We start from the raw sequence: 23107 nt of genomic DNA on the forward strand, positions 1-23107 counted from the left end.
CATTGTACACTTCTTTTCTGGTGGCTACACCTCCGTGAGCTCCCCTGTCTCTCACTATTCCCTTTTGCCTCGGTCATAAAGAATCCTAGTAGCCTTTAATTGTGTGTAGCTTCCTGTGTAGGAATTATGAGCTGATCTTTCTTATTTGAGGTCTACTCAACTCTTTGATCTAAGCCATGACTCGGGAGAATAACTAAGTTCATAAGTACTGACTTGAGTATGTTTTATTCTGTAATGGTCCAGTGTTTGTGTTAGAATCTATCTCCTGTGGGTAGAGAAAACTTGTCAAACACTGGTAAATCTTTTCTCAGCCATTGTGAACATAGTAGTATCATCTGTACAGGATTGACTAGGAAGATTCCCAAGGTAATAGACAAGGAAAGTGTCTAGGAGTAGTAGGCTACTATTATTTCCTCCTTCTCTTGCTTATCTTCCTTAAAGTCAACAGTTAGTCAACAAGTATTTTTCAAATGTTTATTCAGTGCCAGGCACTGTGTTAAGGTTCAGTATGAACCTTAGTATGAAGAAAGGCAAAAACATGGTCCTTGCCCTCAAGGAGCTCATGTTCTACTACCCGCCCCCCCCCCCCATTTTTGCATTAGTCATATTGTGAAAGAAGAATCAGAACACAAAGGAAAAACCTCAAAAAAGAAAAAAAAACAGCCTAAAAGTTCATTGGTTCAATCTGCATTCAGAATCCACAGTTCTTTTTTCTGGATGTGGAGAACATTTTCTATCATGAATTCTTTGGAATTGTCTTGGATCATTGCACTGCTGAGAAGAGTCAAGTCTATCATAGCTGCTCATCACACAATGTTGCTGTTAGTGTGCACAGTGTTCTCCTGGTTCTGCTCACTTCACTCAGCATCAGTCCACTTAAGTCTTTCCAGGTTTTTCTGAAATCTGCCTGCTCATTATTTCTTACAGGACAATAGTATTCCATTATATTCATATACCACAATTTGTTCAGCCATTCCCTAATTGATGGGAATTCCTTTGATTTTCAATTCTTTTCCAGAAGAAAGAGAGCTACTATAAATATTTCTGTACATGTGGGTCCTTTTCCCTTTTTTTTTAATGATCTCTTTGGGATACAGACCTAGTAGTGGTATTACTGAGTCAAAGGGTATGCACAGTCCCATAGCCCTTTGGACATAGTAAGGAGCTCATATTCTAATAGGGGAGACAACATGCCAAAAATTGTACATAAAAGGTATATCCATGTCCTTTAACCCAGCTTACACCCACTGCTCCAAATACTACAAATTAGTTGACAGATCATTAAGCAACTTTGGAGTATAGATTGTGTCAATAATGGGGCATATGGGTCATGGTATATAGCAATGTGTTTTATGGATTCAAGAAAGAAGGGTGTCTCTTGAGACCATTATTTACTTTGAGAAACACATAGAAGAAGAGGAGGAAGATGGGAAATGGAGCTTTATAGGGAGTCAGAAAGCCTTCAACACTCTGTGGCATCCATAGAGGAGATCTTGAATGAAATGAAAGGGGAAATAGGAAATAAAGACTGGATCTTGATTTCACTGGTATAGAGAATGTTCAGGTGAAAAAAGGAAAATAATAAATGTTGGAGAAGTTGTGGAAAAATTGGAACACTAATGCATTGTTGGTGGAACTGTGAACTGATCCAACCATTCTGGAGATAAGCTATAAAGCTGTGCATACCATTTGACCCACTATTAGGTCTTTTTCCCAAAGAGATCATAAAAAAAGGGAAAAAGGGGCAACTAGATGGCGCAGTGGATAGAGCACCGACCATGGAGTCAGGAGTACCTGAGTTCAAATCCAGCCTCAGACACTTAACACTTACTAGCTGTGTGACCCTGGGCAAGTCACTTAATCCCAATTGCCTCACTTAAAAAAAAAAAGGAAAAGGAACCATATGTACAAACATATTTATAGCTGTTCTTTTTTTGGTGGCAAGGAATTGGAAATTGAGGGGTTGCCCATCAATTGGGGAATGGCTGAATAAGTTGTGGTATATGAATGCAATGGAATACTATTGTGCTGCAAGAAACAATGAGCAGGCAGATTTCAGAGAAACCTGGAAGGACTTGCATGAACTGATGATGAGTGAGATGAGCAGAACCAGGAGAACATTGTACACAATATCAACAACATTATGTGTTGATCAACTGTGATAGACTTGATTCTTCTCAGCAATACAATGGTCCAAGATAATACCAAAGGACTTATGATAGAAAATGCTTTCCAAATCCAGAAAAAAACAAACCTGTGGAATCTAGATGCAGATTCAACCATACTATTTCTATTGTTTTTTTTTTGTTGTTGTTCCTTTTTTTTTTTTAAGGTTTTTCCTTTTTGCTCTGATTCTTCTCTCACAACATGACTAATGCAGAAATATGTTTAATGTGATTGTACGTATATAACCTATATCAGATTACTTGCTGTCTTGGGAAGGAGGGAGGGAGGGGAGGGAGGGAGAAAAATTTGAAACTAGAAATCTTAGAAAAACAAATGTTGAAAACTATTTCTAAATGTAACTGGAAAATAATAAAATATTTATATGGAAAAAAAAAGAAAAAAAAGAGAATGTTCAGGTGAAGAAACTCCCACTATGAATGCAGATGGATACCTTCTCTGTAACTTCTAGTCTTTAAATAGAATTGTGCAGAGCACTGAGAGGTTGTGACTTCCCCAGGGATAGACAGCCAATATATTACAAAAACAGCACTTGAACCCTAGTCTTCTTGTCTTCCTGGACAGTTCTCTAGTCACTATATCATGTTGCTCCTGTTCCTTCCTTGCACATATTACAATATGGACCCTTAGATTCTAGCGGTCACTTGTATCCTAGTTCCAGAATATTATCAATTTCTACATCACCAAAATATGGAACTCAAGTTGGTATAGTATTGCTGTTTACTCTTGACCAATTTCACTTTGCAAGCTGGGTGCCCTAAGGTTGTACATGTTTGTTTTTGACCAAATAGTACACATAAGTTATCTACTGGTTCAGCATAGCCCTTTGCTTTCTCCACCAGGCTCTTGGCAAGTGTGGTTCTGAGTTTTGCTAACTTTAAAAGGTAAAGGAAACCTGGAGGCTGGGAAGTCATGGTCTTATCTATGCCACTAACTAGCACTGTGCTACTGGTAATTTGCTGGAACTCTTTGTCTCAGCAATATACGGTAAAAATTTACAAAATAATCCTACCCTTTGACCAAATATTTCATTGTTGGGAATATACCCTGACAATGTTATGAAAAGTACACAAAAAAGGGCTCTTATTTTTCATACTGTTATTTGTAGCTTCAAAAAGCTATAAGCAACCTAAATATCCAGCAACAGGGGAATAGATAAATTGGTTACATTCAATCAATCCATCAACAAACATTTATTAAGTACCTTTTATGTGCCAAATACTCTGCTAGGTGCTGGAGATACAAATACAAAGAATGAAACAGTGCCTACTTTCAAAGAGCTTACTTTTTTCCTTTTAATTTTACATATTTTGAATTTAACAAACACCAAATAAAATGAGTGTATATGTCTATATTGTAGAACAGCAAAGGATAGTGGCTTAAAATGTTAATCTCTATTATATAGAGCTTGCTCTTTGTGTATTTAATTTTAACATTTAACTTTCAGAGCTGTCCTGTTTGTCTCTTACTTCCTTCTGTTCTCTTCTCATTTTTTGGGTGGTGAGGATCACACTATCCCTATGTCCTTCATCTCCCCATTGGGAAAAAAGCCAAACAAAATTCTTATAATAAATATATACTCAAGCCAAACAATTGACCATATCAATAAAACACACACAAACATGTTTCATTCTGTATTTTGAGTCTATCATCTCTCTCGAAGGAGATGAGTAGCAAGCTTCATCATCAGTACCCTGAAATTGTGGTTGGTCATTATGTTGACCAAAGTTCTCAAGTGTTTCAACCTTGATTCCTTTTTTCTTTATTTTTGTTATTATTTAAATTGTCTTCCTGGTTCTACATTCTTCCACTTTGTATCAGTTCATGTAAGTACTCTGTCTCAGTTTCCATTTCTTTGCCACTACAAAAAACAGTTATAAATATTTTTGTACATGAGTCTTTTTCTTCTTTTATCTCTTTGAGGTACAGTAGTATTGTTCACAGTAGGTAGGGTCAAAGACATGTGAAGTATAGTAACTTTTTTTTTTGTGAGGCAATTGGGGTTAAGTGACTTGCCCAGGGTCACATAGCTAGTAAGTATTAAGTGTCTGAGGTCAGATTTGAACTCAGGTCCTCCTGACTCCAGGGTTGGTGCTCTATCCACTGTGCCACCTAGCTGCCCCAAAGTATAGTGACTTTTTGGGCATAGTTCCAAATTAATTTTTGGAATGGCTGGACCAATCTATCATTCTACCAACAATACATTAATGAGTCTGTTTTTCCATAGTTCCACCCACATTTGTCACCTTATTTTTGTCATCTTTTACAATTTAATGAGTATGAGGCAGAACCTCAGAGCTGATTTAATTCAAATTTTTCTAATTACTAGTGACTCGGAACATTTTTTTACATGTCTATAAATTGCTTATATGCATACCATAGAAAACTGTTCATATCCTTTGATAATTTATCAGCTGATGAAATAACTCCTGTTCTTATACATTAGAATAAATTCCTCATATATCTTGGGAATGAGATGGGTACATTGGGGCAAGTTTGTACTGGAGGGCTGATTGCTAAATTTTCAGTGTGTGCATTTGCATCTCTGAAATTGGCAAATATTACGAATCAGGACTTGATTTATTGTTTTGTTGATTGTCTAGACCTAAGAAAACAATGGAGTAAAATATTGACAATGTAAATTAAACAAAAAGTGTTGTGTATTTTCAGAGAGCTAGTTGTTAAATATTTATAGTACATTTCTGCTCTTAACAGAGAAACTTTTCACAAATATTCTTCCCATTCACCCCTCCTCTAGGGAACTGGTTTCCATTATCTAATTTTAGCTGCATTAATTTTGTTTGTACAAAAACTTACATTTTTTTCTGTAATCCAAATAATGCATTTTATCATTGGGAATCTTCGTTATCCCTTGTTTGGTCTTGAATCCTTTCTTCTATGCATAGATTTAAAAGGTAATTTATTTTTTGCTCCTTTAATTTATGATGTGATTTAAAGTGTATCTATTTGAACCTTATTTTCGTATATGGTGTGAGGTGCTGATCTAAGCCCAATTTCTGCCAGATTGCTTTCCAATTTTTCCAATTAATAATGAATCCTTACTTCGGAACTTATATTCTAACATTAATGAATTGTGATAAAATTAATTCATTAAATGTAATCAAGACTGAAAAGTATGAGGGAATATAAAGAAATCTGGATAGACCTTTATAAAATAATGGAGAGGGAAAAAAAGCAGAACTAGAGCAGAATACAAACTGACCATATATATATTTGAGAAGAAAAATGTATAAAACCAATGGACAAACAAAAGATCATGGTATAGTAGAAAATGTGGTAGATCAAGAATTAGAGGACCTGGGGTTCGAGTTTTTATTTTTATTTTTTGGTGAGGCAATTGGGGTTAAGTGACTTGCCCAGGGTAACACAGCTCGTAAGTGTTAAGTGTCTGAGGCCGGATTTGAACTCAGGTCCTCTTGAATCCAGGGCCCGTGCTCTATCCACCTAGCTGCCCCTCTCGAGTTTTTTTTTTTAATAATAATAAAGATTTTTATTACTAGTTTTGGGTTCCAATTTTTATCCTTCTTTCCCTCCCTCCCCATGCCCCTCCTTGAAGTGGCAAACAATCAGATATGGGTTATACATGTATGATTATGCAAAACATTACCATATTTGTCATTTTGTACAAGGAGGGGTTCAAGTTTTGACCTTTGTGAAGCTGGTCAAGTCATTTAAACTCTTGGGGCTTCATTTGTTTGTTTATTTGGTTTTTTTTTTGTTTTGGTTTTTGTGGGGCAGTGGGGGTTAAGTGACTTGCCCAGGGTCACACAGCTAGTAAGTGTCAAGTGTCTGAGGCCAGATTTGAACTCAGTTCCTTTTGAATCCAGGGCTGGTGCTCTATCTACTGCGCCGCCTAGCTGCCCCCTTGGGTCTTCATTTGTACAATGAGAGGGTTGGAGGAGATGACCTCTAAGGTCCCTTCCAGTTCTAATCTATGATTTTATAATCCAGAAGGACATAAAGACTGACTGAAAAGTTATGGCATTTTTGTGTATAGCAAGGCTGAATACATCTCAGCTAGCAAATCAGAATGTACTTTTCCACTCAATCCTATATTTTGACAGCACATAATGCTGCCTTTTAAAAAAATTTGCTCCACTCCCTCTTTCTATCATATGTTTTCTCAATCCAGCCCCTGTATGATACTGCCTAGGTCCCTCGGTCACCTTCTTCTACACTGCTGCCCCATGGCTTTTTTCTTCTTTTTTTGCTGTTGGATTATTTCATTATTAAATATATGCAGGTGTCTAACCTGCAAAAAAAAAAAAAGTGAACTTGGGCAAGTTACTTAACTTCCTTGGATCACAGTTTCCTCCTCTGTAAAACACACAGGTTGAATTAGATGACCTTTAAGATCCCTAACGGCTTTAAATCAGCTAATGGCAATTCCTTCATATGGAATTTTTCACCCTGGCAAATGGAATTGTTGCAGACTTTTTCTTTAATTCCACTTATACCACAGGTGGGAAAGGCAAGTGTCCTTACCCTTAGTTAACAGACTGGGGAGATTTTTCATAGAGTTAGTAATGAAACTGACAGAAACTAAGCCTTTTGCTCTCAATTTAGTCTCCTGACCCTCCTCCTGTTACTTTTCATATTCTATATCAAAGCCTTCAGCATCCTTTTAAGTTTGCATAGCCTGGGCTCTGATCACCTAGGGGTGTGCACACTTATTATTAATATTAAAGGTGAGGGCTTCCTATGCATATTTTCCTCTCTTTCCCCCTATAAAGCTCTTCTGGGAAGAAATGGGTAGGCAAGAGTCAGTATGGAAAGAAAACGGCTTCCCTATTTGATTCCAGTTTATTGTACATGTGGGTTCTTTCTGGGGACATTCCTCACTGGTCATTAGGAGTGAAGTTCAAACCTCAATGGATTCACTCCAGAATTTTCCCCAACTTTTACAGAGTTTCAGGGGCAGACTGGGATCTACTTCTAGATCCCACTTTATTTTGTTACAAAAAAAACACCAGACCCCCCCCAAAAAACAGAAGAGGACAAACTCTGGGACTCATATTTTTCTTTGTTTTAGTTGAATTCTAAATTTAAAGTTGATTGTGCTCAAGTCAATATTTGAAATCACCCTGATTGTGTGTGGAATCCTGAGCTACCACTCTTAAAGCTGTCACTTTACTTAACATAGGTACATGAAAAATGTCCAATTCAGAAAAATAAAATGGTACAATTTTTCCCCCAAATAATATATTGTTAGTCAGCCAAACACCATACTAAGCACTAGGGACACAAAGAAAAGCAAAAGACAGATCCTGGACTCAAGGAAGTCACAGTCCAATGGGAGAGAAGATATTCAAACAACTATACATACAAGATATATACCAGACTAAAAGAGATAGTCAGCAGGGGGAAGGCACCAGTATTAAGGGGGAATCAGAAAAGACTTCTCTTAGAAGATGGGCTTTTAGCTGAGATTTGAAGGAAGCCTCTGACGCCAAGAGGCAGAGATGAGGACAGTATTCCAGGCTTGGGAAACAGTCAGTAAAAGTGCCCATAGTCCAGAAATAGAGTGCTTTGGTTGAGAAATAGCAAGAAGTTCAGTGTCACTAGATGACAGAGTACATGGGGTAAGGGATGAGGTGTAAGGAGTAAGAAGACGGAAAGATAGAAGAGAGCCAGGTTGTGAAGGGCTTTGAATGCCAAGCAGGATTTTTCATTTGATCCTGGGGGTGATAGGGAGCCCCTGGAGTTTATTGAATGAGGGGAGAGGGCTTTAGGAAGATTAATTTGACAGCCGCAAGTGGAGGATATTTGATGGTTGGACTGAACAAATGATCAAAAGCAGTGGAATATCCCTTATCTTTTTTTACACTGAGTAAATGGAAAATAATCTTAGTCTTCTAGAAAATCTATAAAAGTGAACTTTCTTTGAAAAATTATAAAAGCAGCATGGTGCAGTTAAAAATAATGTTGGATTTCGAGTTATGACCTGGGTTCAAATTCTACCACCTACTCGGACAGTTATTTCACCTAAGAGGGGTTTTAGTTTCCTTAATTATAAAATGGGAGGAAGACTCTAAGGTACTTTCTGGCCTTAAGTTCCTTATGGCTCTATGTACCATATGATATTTAGTATTATATATGGCTTTTATGAACTTGTGGGCTGTTTAGTAATTACTGAACAGTAAGCAAATTATTCTAGAACCCAGCCATTCATTATTTTTTTTGTTTGTTTTGTTTTGATTTTTTTGGTGAGGCAATTGGGGTTAAGTGACTTCCCCAGGGTCACACAGCTAGTAAGTGTCAAGTGTCTGAGGCCAGATTTGAACTCAGGTCCTCTTGCATTCATTATTTATATGAAAAAAAACAAGTTGGTTTAAAAATATACACTCATGTATTTTTATAGACCTATCCAGAAGACAGTGTAAAATTGTGCATGTGTGTGTACATGAGAATGTGCATGAGAGAGAGAGAGTGAGAGAGAGAGACAGAGAGAGAGTGTGTGTGTGTGTGTGTGTGTGTATGTGAGAGAGACAGAGAGAAAGTTTGTGGTACTTTTATAACAACTGACCAATGGGTGGCATTTTTTTCAAGGAATCTCAGGCAAAATATTAAAGGTCAAATAAATGTGTAACAAAAGAATGTGTGATGTTTATTACTAAATTCTATAGCAAGCTGAAATCTTTATAAGCATGTGTTGGAGTCTGCTCTATAGCTATTCACTTAAGGCTGAGAAGGCAGAAGGGACATGGAAATACAACTCACAGCTTATTTCTACTCATTTCAGGAAGGACAAAAAAATTCGGTTTTAGTGGGGGAAATTGGATCCAGATTTCAGTTTTCCCTCATCCCACAGACCCGGTCATTATTTCAGAGTAAGGTTTACAGCTTCCAATCCAGATCTAGTAATTTAAGCATATAATCCCCATACTTTGTACAAGCACAGCTGTCTTAGTATATGGCCTCGAGATTGCCCCCTCCTTAGGGATAAAGAAATATGGAAGCCTTGAGAGCCACTATGAGCAATAGACACACCAAAACATATAGGTTTCAAGCCACTTTCTTCTTCATTGCTGCTGAGGAATGCTTATATTCTTCTGCTTGCTTATTCATACTTCCTCTGCAAAGAGACTCTCTTCTGAGAAGTAGGACCTGGCACTCTGTCCCAGATCTCCATTTAATGCTGGACTGTCCCTTCAGATTCCTAATCTTACTTTCCTGCTTCACCTCTTGATTTTTGAATCTCCAAAAAGGATAATTCTCTTTGAAGAGCACTTGTAAGGATTAATCGCTATCTGCAACATTCTTTCAAAGGGGAAGCCTATTCACTGGCTCTATTCTCCTCCAAGATGGTACTAGTTATACCTGGCTTGACCAACTGGAATGATGAGGGCTTCTTTGATTGGCTGACTTTATTTGTACAATTGTGTCTGATAATTAAACAGAGTGCAAGGGTTCTTACACACATGTATGTGTATGTGAATATATATATATTATATATAAGGTATGTGTGTTGCCTCATGTAGGTTATGTATGTCCACATGGGTATATACTAATAGATCTTTGTGTGGGTATTTTGCTTGTTGTACATTCTTCATTGTAAGAAGCAGTATTTGCATCCAAATTATCTTCTCCAGAGAAGTCAGTTTGTGATCATCTATGTCCTTGTGGTATTTGGAATTGTTTTTCTTTTAAACTTTTATAAGTACACTTATTAACTGAGGGTTGTAATCTGCTACCTCTCAAAGAAGTTCCTTTACCAGCTCATTTATATGTTAATTGTATGTGGTTTGGGGAGGGAAAAGATGTTACCTGTCTTAAAGATAAGTCTTCTCATCTTAATGAATGTTTTGTTAGGGTTGCTTAATAGAAGAAATAGAGACTGCAACCCACTTAACCAAAGGGACACCATTATAAATAGTGAGTTAAGCATCTGGGGCTTCTAAGGAAAAGGCTGATATATTAAATAAATACCAAAACACCAAAAAAGTTTTATTTTAAGGGAAGACCAAACAGTAGATTGCTTTACAGTTAATTAATAACATTCTGAGGTCTGCAGGCTTCATAGAAGGGTTGTAGACAAAAAGAGTTGGTTGACCAAATTGGAATTTTTTTGGGGGGCCAGGGGAGTAGGTGGGGGTGTAGGGCATGTTTCTTCTCTCTGAACTCTAGGAGTGATTTCAGTTAACAGGAGTTAACAAAGATGGAATACTAATCTTTGTAGCCAACCCATACTGAAAACGGTCCATGAGTCAGCTGATCTTTTTGACTGGTTTTGTTTAGACTCCCTATGAACAGCATTTGCAGTAGATGTTAACACCTCTCAGGATTTTGGGTCTCTCTCCCAACCCCCTAGTCTCAAGAGCTTAGCATCTTTAGTGATAAAGATCTTTAAAAAATTTCCCCTAGCAAAATTAACTTAATATGTCAACCAGGGAAATGCTGACTTCTCACCATGTCTCAGAAGAGAGTGACAAGTCACAAAGCTTGAGGTGTGGAGCTGCTGTTCTGAGCATGGCTACACATACACTAAAGGAGAGGTTCTAACCCCAGGGGGACTGATCTTGGAGAAAGGTTGAACTTCTACAGGTTTGTGGGACACGGATCAAAGGGTAGAGTTGAGGGTAGCTAATATTGTGATATAAAATGGAGGCAGTGGGTAGAGAACTGGAGATGGAGTTAGCAATACTTGACTTCAAATCTCAGACACTTATTAGCTGTGTCATCCTGGGTGGGTCACTTAACCTTTGCCTACCTCAATATCCTAATTTTTTGTAAAATGAGGAATAGATTAGTTGACTATTTTAGCACCTAATAATGTGCTTTGTGCACACTTAAATAATGTGGCTAATAATAGTATCCACCTCACAGCGTTTTTGTGAGGATTGAATGAGAATATATGTAATTGTTGTTTAGTTTCAATCATGTCTGACTCTTTGGGACCCCATTTGGGGTTTGCTTGGCAAAGATACTGGAGTGGTTTGTTATTTCCTTCTCCAGCTCATCTTATAGATGAGGAAACTGAGGCAAGCAGGGTTAAGTGACTTGCCCAGGGTCACACAGCTGGCAAGTATTTGAGGCCAGATTTGAACTCATGAAGATGAATCTGCCTAACTCCTGGTCCAGCGCTCTATCTGCTCTATCCACTGTGCCACTCATCTGCCCAAACGAATGTAAAGTGCTTTGCAAATCTTAAAACACCTTATAAATGCTAGTTATTATAGTATTTACAAAGATCTATATATTTCTCCTGCCAACCCTGGGAGTTAGGTGGTACAAATGTTACTATCCTATTTAACAGAGGAGAAAGCCAGAGCTTAAGAGAGGCTGGGACTTAATTTTATGGAGGTGGCTGGTGATTGTCAGAGCTGGGGCTTGAGCCCACGTGTTCTGAATCCCAAGTCAATTTTCTTCCCGCTAGTACAATGGACACTTTTTTTTTTGGGTCTGGACCTATGATTTCATCGGTGTAAGGAACCTTTGCTGAGGATACAGATCAGATAGATTTTACAGAGTTGTTGGAGGGATCAAGAAAATAAGTGACTGGACCGAGATAAAACAACCAGTATGTTTCAGAGTCTGGATTTGAAAAGAAATCCTCTTTGACTCTGAGACTGACCTCTCCACTATGCCATGCTGCCTTTTACTACAATGTATATGTGTGCGAGCATGTTGTTGGCCATGTACCTATGTAGCTCATACCTCAGAGAGGACGAACTCACTTGTAAAATTCAGGCTTGGTATATTTGTATGGTAATAATGGGGTCTATCTTTTAGATCCATTTAAGTCATTTGGGATGAAATTTCCTCTTTTTTTTTTCTGGGGCAATGAGGGTGAAGTGACTTGCCCAGGGGTCATACAGCTAGTAAGCATCAAGTGTCTGAGGCTGGATTTGAACTCAGGTCCTCCTGAATCCAGGGCCCATGCTTTATCCACTGCACCACCTAACTGCCCTGAAATTTCCTCTTGAGCTGTTTGGTTACTTCTAGCCTTTCCAGGGGTATAGGCAGAATGATTGTTGGTGAGCTCATGGGAATCTCTTGACTGTTAACCCAATTCTCCCATGGTCCAGCAACTACCTGGTAGATACTTTTGGAGAGTCTTTAACTTGGGTCCACTCACTGTTGGCATAATTATGGGGTGGGGAGGTGATGCATTTCCTAATTCACTGTAATGTCACAGAGTTATTTAGATCCTAGATCAATAGGGTTTGATGGTTCCTATAAGCCCTAGAGAGATTAGCAAAGAGTTGGGTTACTTCTAGTTTTAGTTCCCTTTCCAACCACCCACTAAAATTCATTCCCTTTCTGGATACACTGCACAGGAATGTTAAGGGTTTCTTTCTTTCTTTTTTTTTTTTGCAGGGAAGCAAGACAGGCTCTCTTTCCATATGATACCTTGAATAGATGTATAATATGATACCTTCTAGGCACCCCCTGTAAGAGGACACCCTGGCTCCTTATATGAGGGTGCTCTAGTAGTCAATTCTGCTGTTTCTACTCTAGCGGAATGTGACCGAGAAAGGAAATTAGGCTGCTCTCCAAGGATGGAGGCTTTATGGACACTATGCGTTTATTCCTCCCCGACCATTTACAAGGTTCATAGACCTAGAGACAGAACAGGCTGTTGTAGAATTGCTAGCGTTTACGTTATGCTTTAAGGTTTGCAAAGCACTTTACACACATTCTTTCATTTGATCCTCACCACAGCCCTAGGAGGTAGGTGTGATTATTATTCCCATTCTACAGATGAGAAAATGGAGGCAGGCAGAAATGAAGTGAATGTTCCCAGGGTCACACAAGTACTAAGTGTCTGGGTTCAGAATTTGAGCTTATGTCTTTCTGACTCCCAGGCTGGCATTCTATCTCTTGTGTCACTCTGCTGCCTCATATGGAGACCATTTACTCCAACTTCCTCATTTTACAGTTGAATAAATAGGCCTTGATTTTAAATGCAATTTCAGACCTGAATGAGATCTTGAGAAAATATTTACTTCTCAGGCAGGTTGTATGGGGGTGTTCAGGGAGGGCTAGTACCTCTGATGTTATGGCTGGCTGCTGAGCCCTCTTCAGGGCTGCTCATCCATCTTTGGTGTCCACCTGGCATTTTCACCTGTGGCTCCAAGAAGCTGCAGCGTGAACAGCAGCCACACCCTGTTAAGCTGTCTCAGCAAACAGGCTCAGGCTAAACCAGACTGAGGGTAACTGACAGGCCTCAAACATTATTGATGAGTTAGGGTGGGTGCCCACCCCAAGCATGTGAAAACTTTCCCTGGTGAAATGGGTAGATGAGAACAATCTATTCCAACAACCATGAAGGTGGCTGAAGCAGGCATTGTGGAGTGCTTAGAGCTTGGTCAGACGTCCAAGACGTCCAGGTCATCATTGAATTCCAGGCCATCGCCAGTCATCTTGGCTATTGTCTTGCCCCTGGACTTTGATGACTCTGGAAGAGAGAATGAGGCTGATGACTTTGTGTAACTTTGTCTTACTTAAATCCAATTCATGTGCCATACCAATCAGGCTACCTAAAAATTATTTTATACAGCTAGAAAAAATAATAACAAAATTCATCTGGAAAAACAAAAAATCAAGAATATCCAGGGAAATAATGAAAAAAAATTCACAGGAAGGTGGGTTAGCGGTACCAAACCTGGAGCTTTACTATAAAGCGGCAGTCATCAAAACTATCTGGTACTGGCTAAAAAATAGAGTGGTAGATCAATGGAATAGGCTAGGCTCAGGAAATGCAGTAGTAAATGACACTAGTAATGTAGTGTTTGATAAACCCAAAGACTCCAGCTTCTGGGATAGGAACTCAGTATTTGACAAAAACTGCTGGGAAAACTGGAAGATAGTATGGCAGAAATTAGGCTTAGACCAACATCTTACACCTTATACTAAAATAAGGTCAAAATGGATACATGATTTAGACATAAGAGGTGATACCATAGGTAAATTAGGAGAGAAAGGAATAGTGTACCTATCAGATCTTTGGAAAGGAGAACAGTTTTTGACCAAACATGAGATAGAGTATATTATAAAATGCAAAGTGGATGATTTTGATTATATTAAATTAAAAAATTTTTGTACAAACAGAAGCAATGCATCCAAAATTAGAAGGGAGGCAGAAAGCTGGGAAACAATTTTTGAGGCCAGTGCTTCTGATAAAGGCCTCATCTCTAAAATATATAGGGAATTAAATCAAATTTATAAGAATCCAAGTCATTCCCCAATTGAGAAATGGTCAAAGGATATGAACAGGCAGTTTTCTGATGAAGAAACCAAAGCTATCTATTCCCATATGAAAAAATGCTCTAAATCTCTAATGATTAGAGAGATGCAAATTAAAACAACTCTGAGGTACCACCTGACACCTATCAGATTGGCTAAAATGACAAAAAAGGAAGATAATAAATGTTGGAGAGGCTGTGGGAAAATTGGAACACTAATGCATTGTTGGTGGAGCTGTGAGCTGATCCAACCATTCTGGAGAGCAATTTGGAATTATGCCCAAAGGGCGATAAAGCTGTGCATACCCTTTGACCCAGCAATCCCACTTTTAGGTCTTTTGCCCAAAGAAATCATGGAAGGGGGAAAGGGACCCACATGTACAAAAATATTTATAGCTGCTCTTTACGTGGTAGCAAGGAATTGGAAGTTGAGGGGGTGCCCATCAATTGGGGAATGGCTGGACAAGTTGTGGTATATGAATACAATGGAATACTATTGTGCTGTAAGAAATGATGAGCAGGAAGAGTTCAGAGAAACCTGGAGGGTCTTACGTGAGCTGATGATGAGTGAGATGAGCAGAACCAGAAGAACATTGTACACAGTATCATCAACATTGAGTGTTGACCTACTGTGATGGACTATATTCTTCTCACCAATGCAATGGCACAGAAGAGTTCCAGGGAACTCATGATAGAAGAGGATCTCCAAATCCAAGAAAAAAAAAGAAAGAAAGAACTGTGGAGGATAGATGCTGATTGAACCATATTATTTCTTTTGTTTTGGGTGCTGTTGTTATTTTTTTCTATTTTGAGGTTTTGCATCACTGCTCTGATTCTTTCTCTTGTAACAGGATTAATGCAGAAATAGGATTAATGTTATTATGTGTATATATATATGTGTGTGTATATATATATATATATATATCTATATGTATATATATAGAGATATACAGATATAACCTATATCAGATTACCTGCTGTCTAGGGGAGGGGGTAGGGAGGGGAGGGAGGGAGAAAAATCTGAAATTGTAAAGCATGTATAAACAAAAGTTGAGAACTATCTTTACATGTAACGGAAAAAATAAAATATCTCATAAAAAAAATAAATCCAATTCATGCATGAGTCAAAACATCACCTCATGATGTCATTGGTCCTCTTTGAGAATGGAGGACAGACAACGACAATAATAACAATAACTTCTCAAAAAGAGGTGACAGACTTTAGTACACAAAAAAGGTTAGTACAAACTCAGTAGTGATAGGGTCATGTGAACTTATTTTGTTTTAGTTTAAAGTGGTTTTATCCAGAAAGAGGGGTGTTGTCTTCTGTTTTTGTTAGCGAGTGTCACCCCTTCCCCTCTCCGCTCTGAAGTCAACCTTCTACCATAGCTATTGGCTCCTCTCTGCAGAGGTAACTCATGATGACATGTAGTGCCTAAATGTTTCTTATTATTATCTAGCTGTTTCATGTATACATGTCTTATTTTCCCAACTAGATTGCAAGCTCCTTAAGGGTAGGGAATGTGCATTATTTTTGTTGTTGTTGTTTATTTGAACACAGTAGATGCTTAATAAACACTTTCTAAAATTACTCATACTGAACTCACTGCAATGGTTATGCTGTCCCGTCTCTGCCTGTGTTGGCTTTCTGGGCAATCCTAGCACCTTATAGCCCTCTGCCAATCAGGGGGATGGTTTCATTGCCTCTCATAGCCTTCTGAATATGCTTAGGTGAGAGCTCTTCCCAGGTAGCAGGCAGAATAGGGTGAGCCAACAGTTTTGCTCTCATATAAGGGCTCCCTTCTGGTATTGACTGGGTACTAATCTTGTCTTCCCTAATTCTCTCTGACCTTTCAAACTCTTGATTCTGGCTACCTAGGCCTATGGTACCTGTTTGCCCTTCTCTGGCTTAACAGACTTCTCTGGACTTGACTTCCTACCTTCGTAGACTGTTCACCTAGCTGTCCAGGTTTCAGGCCTTGGAACTTTTAGGCATAGCTAAACAACTTGTGCACAGGAATGAAGTCCTTTCCCTCACATCTTCTATTTCTACTGGTTATCTCTGATTTATAGCCTAACTTTCATTCAACCCAGGGCTCTTTTTTTTTTAATTAAGGCTAAACTTAACTCCCACTCAGAACCATACAACCTCCCCCTTCAAAGGCCATACTGTCCTGTGGTGCTGGAACCTTATAATGAACCTGTTTCCATTTCTCTGTTTCCCACTTTGTCCCAGTTGATTAAATTGTTTTATGCTATCTCTGTGAAAATATTCTTGATTGCCATTTAAGATAATTGAGTCTGTCTTTCTTCCAAATCATTTGTAAAAAGAAATACAATAATACTAAGATTATGTTGGTGGGTGTGTGGAACTGGGGTTTTGACCCTGGTTAGAATTATAATGGATTTTGTATTAAGGTTGACTACTTGAGGGTCGGCACTGAACAGTTGGATTTTAGAAATTGCTTTTTTTCTAAAGAAAAAGCCAGTATCCCCCCTCCTCCTTCCCTTCCATATGACTTCCACCCACCTCAAGTTAGACTAACCACTCTTTGTATCCACATGAGCATTTCCTAGGATTGGAAAGTGCCCCCATCTCCCTTACCACTCCCACATATACTTCTTTTTTGATTGGGGAGGGGGGATTGTACTGTATCCAGGCTGGTCAGAGTTTTACAGTAGACTAAGATTATATTGATTCTATTTATTTTATCACTCAGCGCATTTTTATACTGTGGTATAAAATCTATTTAGTAGATTCATTCTAGTTGTCATAACTTCTCTTAAGGATAATTGGGTTTTAAAGATAATCTATCCTGAATTGAAGGCCAATGGTCTTTTCCAGTTCTTCCCCCTCCCCCAATTGGGGGTAGGGGTGGTGGAGATAATTAACAATAAGAAAATAAATCCTCTATTTGATTGAATTTAGAGAGTTCCTCCCCTGAGATGTAAACTCCTTAAGGACAGGAACTATATTTTGCTTTTTTTTTCTTCCATATATTCTCACTGCTAAGCTAAGTGCCAAGAACATAGTAAACATTTAATATATGCTTGTCGATTAAAAGAGAAGTGTGTGACCTTTTTATTGAAGAACTGATGCTACCAAGGTTGCCAATTTTCCTGTTATGCTGAGGATATCCAAAATTTTAATCATTTGCTTATTCATTTCATTCCTGTGATTACTGGAAATCAACCCCCTCTTTTTAAAGGTATGATAATACCAGGGGAAATGTGATGTCAACGGGATCTCTTGTCTAACCTCCAACCGTAACTCAAATCGTGGTTACTGACTGTAGTTTGAAACTGTGAACAACTGCAAGTAACACAGAGACATATTTGCTATTCAGGAAATTGTCATCCCCTCCCCCACCCTCCCCTTTTAAGGTATGACAATACCAAGGGAAGTGTGATGTCAAAAGGCTCTTTTGTCTAACCTCCAACCGTAACTCAAATTGTGGTTCCTGTAGTTTGAAATCATGAACAACTGCAAGTAACGCAGAGATATATTTGCTCTTAAGTTCCAGCAGCACCTTTTATAAATAGGAACTGAATCTTTCGAAGAACTCAAGTGAGCTTGTTAGCTTTGGCTTTGTCGCTACTTCCTGATCCCCAACCATGAGGTTTGAAACAATATTCTTCAGAGTCACAACAAAATGATACTGTGTGCACCTCTGTTCTTCCTAGGAAATCTAGACATTTCATAGTTGTGTCTCAAAAAAGCTCTATGGAACACATATACAGCCAGGATCATCATGGGATCACAGATTTACAGCTGGGAGGGACCTCAGAGGTTGCCTAGGCCAACCCTCTTATTTTACCAAAGAGGAAACTGAGGCTCAGAGAAGTGACTAGCATCATACAGGTAACCCTAAGGCAGGGCTAGACTTGGAATGAGGGCCAAGATTTGAACCCAGCTTCTCTGTCTCTATATCCAATTTGCTTTCTACTTCACTACTCTACTGGAAGGATTATTAGAGATCACCTATCCCAACCCCTTTACTTTACAGATGAAGAAACTGAAGAAGAGATGTTTCATTTTATAGTTTGGGAAAATGGCAGCCCAAAGTCAAAATAATACATTGAGGAACTGGATGTATGGAGTCCCATAGTTCTAATCTCTAACATCTGTCCTTTTCTGTTGGACATTTGAAATATGATGAAACTACCTGAGGAGATAGGAATAGAAGCCTGGAGCTAGAAGGAACCCCAGAGTATATTTAACTTTAAATTTCCATGTGAGGAAACTGAGGCTCTGAGAATGACTGACCAAGTCTTGCTATTCTCTTCCTTTGGAAGAGTGACCTTCAAATGGAGCCTTTTAACAATTGAAGCCTGGACAAGGCAACTCAGTGGCTTAGAGTTAATAAAGTCAATATTACTACCCCAATATGCATTATCCTATTATGGAGTAAAACTCTTGCTCCATCATGATATTAGGCTACATATCCCTGACTGTTGTATTAACTTCCTAAGCCTCCCTGCTTTTGCTCTGTCCCCTCTTATTTTCCACACAGCTGCCAAGCTCATATACCTAAAGCACCAGTCTTATGGTGTTACTTCCCTATTCAAGAAACATCAGGGGTTCCATATTATTAAAAGCCCTTAACAGTCTGGTTCCTGCCTTTCTGATTTACTTCATAGGAATCCCTCTCATATACTCCACATTGTCCTCTAACTGACCCTCTTGAGGTTCTCTGTACATGAATGGCAGAGTCAGAGAATATGAGTGCACACCATGGTTCTGCCACTCTTTACTTGTGTGACATTGTGCCAACTACTTAAAGTCTCTGGGCCTCAGTTTCCTCATTTTTAAAATGAGGGGGAATGGGCTAGATCTGAGGTATAAAACACATGGTCTAAGCTAGATTAAAATGTAATTGGGAGGGGCAGCTAGGTGGCGAAGTGGATAAAGCACCGGCCCTGGATTCAGGAGGACCTGAGTTCAAATCTGGCCTCAGACACTTGACACTTACTAGCTATGTGACCCTGGGCAAGTCACTTAACCCTCATTGCCCTGCAAAAAAATGTAATTGGGAATTATTTAACAAAATAAATAAAAATACAATAGAACACAGAAAATGTTGAAATGGGGGTTTCTAAGTCAATCTATTACCCTAGGCAGCATTTCTATTTGAGTTTGACATGACTGGGCTAGACGACCTCTCAGGTTCTTTCTAGCTGTACATTTATGCTTTTAAGACAGACTGCTTCATTTTTCTGTATCTTTGCCCAGGAATGTTCTTTTTCCTTGCTTCTGCCTCTTGGTATTCCTTTAAGGCTCAGGTCAAGGGCTATTCCATTTCACAAGATCTTTTCTGACCTTTCACTCTATCCCCCTCAAATGAGTTCCTCCCCTGCCTCCTTCCCAATTTATTTTGTTAGATATGTACGTGTTCTATTCTAGCAGAAGATGATTTCTTTGAGGTTGGGGATTATTTCATATTTTGTCTTTGTATCCCTACCACCCAACCTAGTGAGCTGCACATAGTAGTCACTTACATGCTTGTTAAATTGAGTTAGATAGGATCAGTCACCTGGGAAGCATGTGGTATTAACCACAGGAGGGACTATTCAAGAGAATACTGATGACTCAGCACACACCCGTCACCACTCTAGAAAAATTTTAAAAAGCAAAAGGTTGTGGTGGTTTTGAATCACACAACATGGCTCATTTTCATAAAATAAAGACAGTCCATTTAGACAGGTGTCTTTCTGCAGGTCGTTATTTAGTCTACATCTTATTATTTAATTCACACATTATTTCACTATTTATGAGCTAATTGTTTCATATTCTACATATGTTCGATGCTTTTCTGTTTCCAGGGTGGCTAAGCCTTTTGTGATGGTGACCCAACAGAATGCTCCAATCTCCCCATCTCAAGGGAGTAGGATGGTATTGAAAAGTAGGCCATCCAGTTGTCCTACCTTTAGAACAGGTAAAAAGGAGATTGGTGTGCTGAAAACTAGGACAGTTCTACCAAGTATGACACCTGGCCCCTGAATAGTATCAGCGACCAGTTTAACATCAAATACTTGAACTTTTATGTGTGTCTCTTTCTTTTCCTTCCCAGCCCATCACTACTCTTCCCAGTTACAGTATCTACTAAACAAAAACTAAAAACAGCAACTGTTTGTTTGGTGGGTGAAGGAAGCTGATACCCAGAATTAACAGCACAGTATCTGAGCCATTGCCTTGGAATTCTGACTAGAGTGAGGTTGAGTTGGCATATTGGGGACATCCCATGGAACATACTCAGAGTTGCCATTCCTTGTTCTTGTTGACTGCCTGGGAATTTCAGAGTCTGCTTCCAGATGTGTGTGACTCAGGGATAAAGGGATTTCACTTTGAGATGACAGAGTCCCCTTCTGGGTTTATAGAGCCAATAGAACTGGTGACTCAGTGGATGTTGAAAAAAGAGTACCCTCTGCTCTCATCTTCTCCCTTCCTTTCAGTCTGCAAATTGTATCATGACTATTTCAAGCTTCTTCCTGAAAGGGAGGTGAAAGGGGGGAAGGGGCATCTTATCTTGATTCTCAACCCCAGCTTTCATGGGGCTGTAAGCCTAGGAAACCCTGCCTAGAAAGTCTGAGTTTCGATTATGCTTCTTCCTTTTTGTCTGTTCTTTTTGGATCTTAGTATCTAGCCTGAGATGAACATATCCAGGCTTAGAAGAGACCATGTGAATTCAAGAGGTTCTGCATCTCAATGGGTTGGAACTGAATGATGATGTCAGGGAAAGAATCCTAGCCAACTACCCCAGCACTCTTAAAGAGGAGGGCCCATGGACAAGAAGACTAGTCCAAGCCTAGCCATTTTCTGAGCAGACATGGATCTGGAGCTCTTTGAACAGTGCAGAACCCAATTGAAATGTCAAATAACTAAACATCAGTCTTGCAAACTGCTTTGTGTTCTGGTATAGTTTAAGTATCAGATTCCCAGTAGATTGTAACAGTAGTTGTTACTGAATACGTTTTAAGTTGTTCTGTTAATATACTGTGGGTATATGTTTAACATTGTGTGTGTGTGTGTGTGTGTGTGTGTGTGTTTGAATAAATCACTGTCCCATACTTGATTCATATTGTACACTGAATATTGTGATGACTTTTCCTTCTTGAGGAAACCTTAAATGTGAGTCTTGGTTATCACTTAAGCTGTAAGTAAAATTGTCCATGAGGGTGGGGATTATTTCAAATTTTGTCTTTGTATCCTTACCACCCAACCTAGTGAGCTGCACATAGTAGTCACTTACATGCTTGTTGAATTGAGTTAGGTAGGATCAGTCACCTGGGAAGCATGTGGTATTAACTGCAGGAGGGACTTTTCAAGAGAGGACCGATGACTCAGCACACACCTGTCACCACATAGGAAAAGGGAGTCTAACTCCTTTCATTATAGCCAGGATTTCCTTAGAACTGAACTGGGTCTTGAGCAGAAGTGACCCTTAGTGGAGAGCAGAATGGTGCCTACAGGAGAGATGGGTGGTGTAGTGGATAGAATGCGGGGCCTGGGGTCAGAAACAACTGAGTAAAAATCCTGCCTCAGATACTTGCTAGCTGTGTAACTGGGCAAGCTACTTAACTTAACTCATTCTCCTCATTGGTAATATGAGGATAATAATAGCCTCTGCCTCTTAGGTTGTTGTGGGGATATAACAAGATCATATTTATAAAGCACTTTGCAAACCTTAAAGTTTTACATAAATGCTTTTGCTGCTATTATTATTATTATCGTCATCATCATCATTATCAACCTTTGTTCTTTAAGTTTAGACAAGAAAGACATGGGAGTGAATGATGAAGATAGCATCTAAAACTTTTTTAACCCATCTTTTGATTTTATGTCAACTTAATTTCAAAATATACCTCTTTTCCTCCTTTATCTAGTGGACCATCTCTTGTAACAAATAATCTTTTTAAAAAGAGGGGGAAAAAAAGTCAGTTCAGCAAAGCTGACCAGCACAACAACTGGGTCTGACCAGACATGTAATATTCTACCCCCAGTCAAGCACCCCCTGCTGCCTGACACCTTTCCTGATCTCTCCTCCCATCCCCCAGCTGCTGGTGCCTATATTTAGCCATAATTACCTTATACTGATTATCTTTGCCATATTTACCTTAGACTCATTTTATGTGTATGTATATGTGTATGTATGCATACACACACAGACAGGTTGTCCCTCCTCATAGAACTTAAACTACTTGAGGGCAGGAATGGTTGCACTTCTGATTTTATATCCTTAGAACATAGCTCAGAGCCCTGACACATAGTAGCCACTTAATAAATGCTTGTTGGTAGATTAATAGTCTCCCACCTCTGCGAAGAAGGGAGGGTGGGGTACATTTTTTGAACTGTTCTCTAGGGCCAGACGTTGCGGTCAGTGTAATTACATAGCATTCTTTTTTGTTTTGTTTTGTTTTGTTTTTGGTTCTCATTTATACTGTTGTCATTGTTTATATTGTTTTCCTAGTTCTGCTGACTTCACTCTGCATCAGTTCATATAAATTGAAGAGAAACTCTTAATGGCATAAAATAACATCCCCGTGGACTCTTTTTTGGGTGGGGAGCTAAAATTTTATGATTCGAATTGGAAGCCCTGCTCTTCTTCTTTGCTATGTTTCTTAATCCACCATGTTACATAGTGCATGCCACTTGGGTACTGCAGTCCTCACAGTCTGCTTACTGCAAAGGAATGCTTTATCTACAAGATAAATTA

General features: G+C 38.9%; 1 protein-coding gene across 3 annotated transcripts in view; it reads left to right on the forward strand.

Annotated features, from left to right (window-relative positions):
- The window catches only part of DPF3 (double PHD fingers 3), a 413835-nt gene that overhangs the window by 41823 nt on the left and 348905 nt on the right, over nt 1–23107 (forward strand). The gene's annotated exons all lie outside the window — the stretch shown is intronic.

Source organism: Dromiciops gliroides, chromosome 2, assembly GCF_019393635.1.
Source record: "Dromiciops gliroides isolate mDroGli1 chromosome 2, mDroGli1.pri, whole genome shotgun sequence".
Classification (NCBI taxonomy): domain Eukaryota; kingdom Metazoa; phylum Chordata; class Mammalia; order Microbiotheria; family Microbiotheriidae; genus Dromiciops; species Dromiciops gliroides.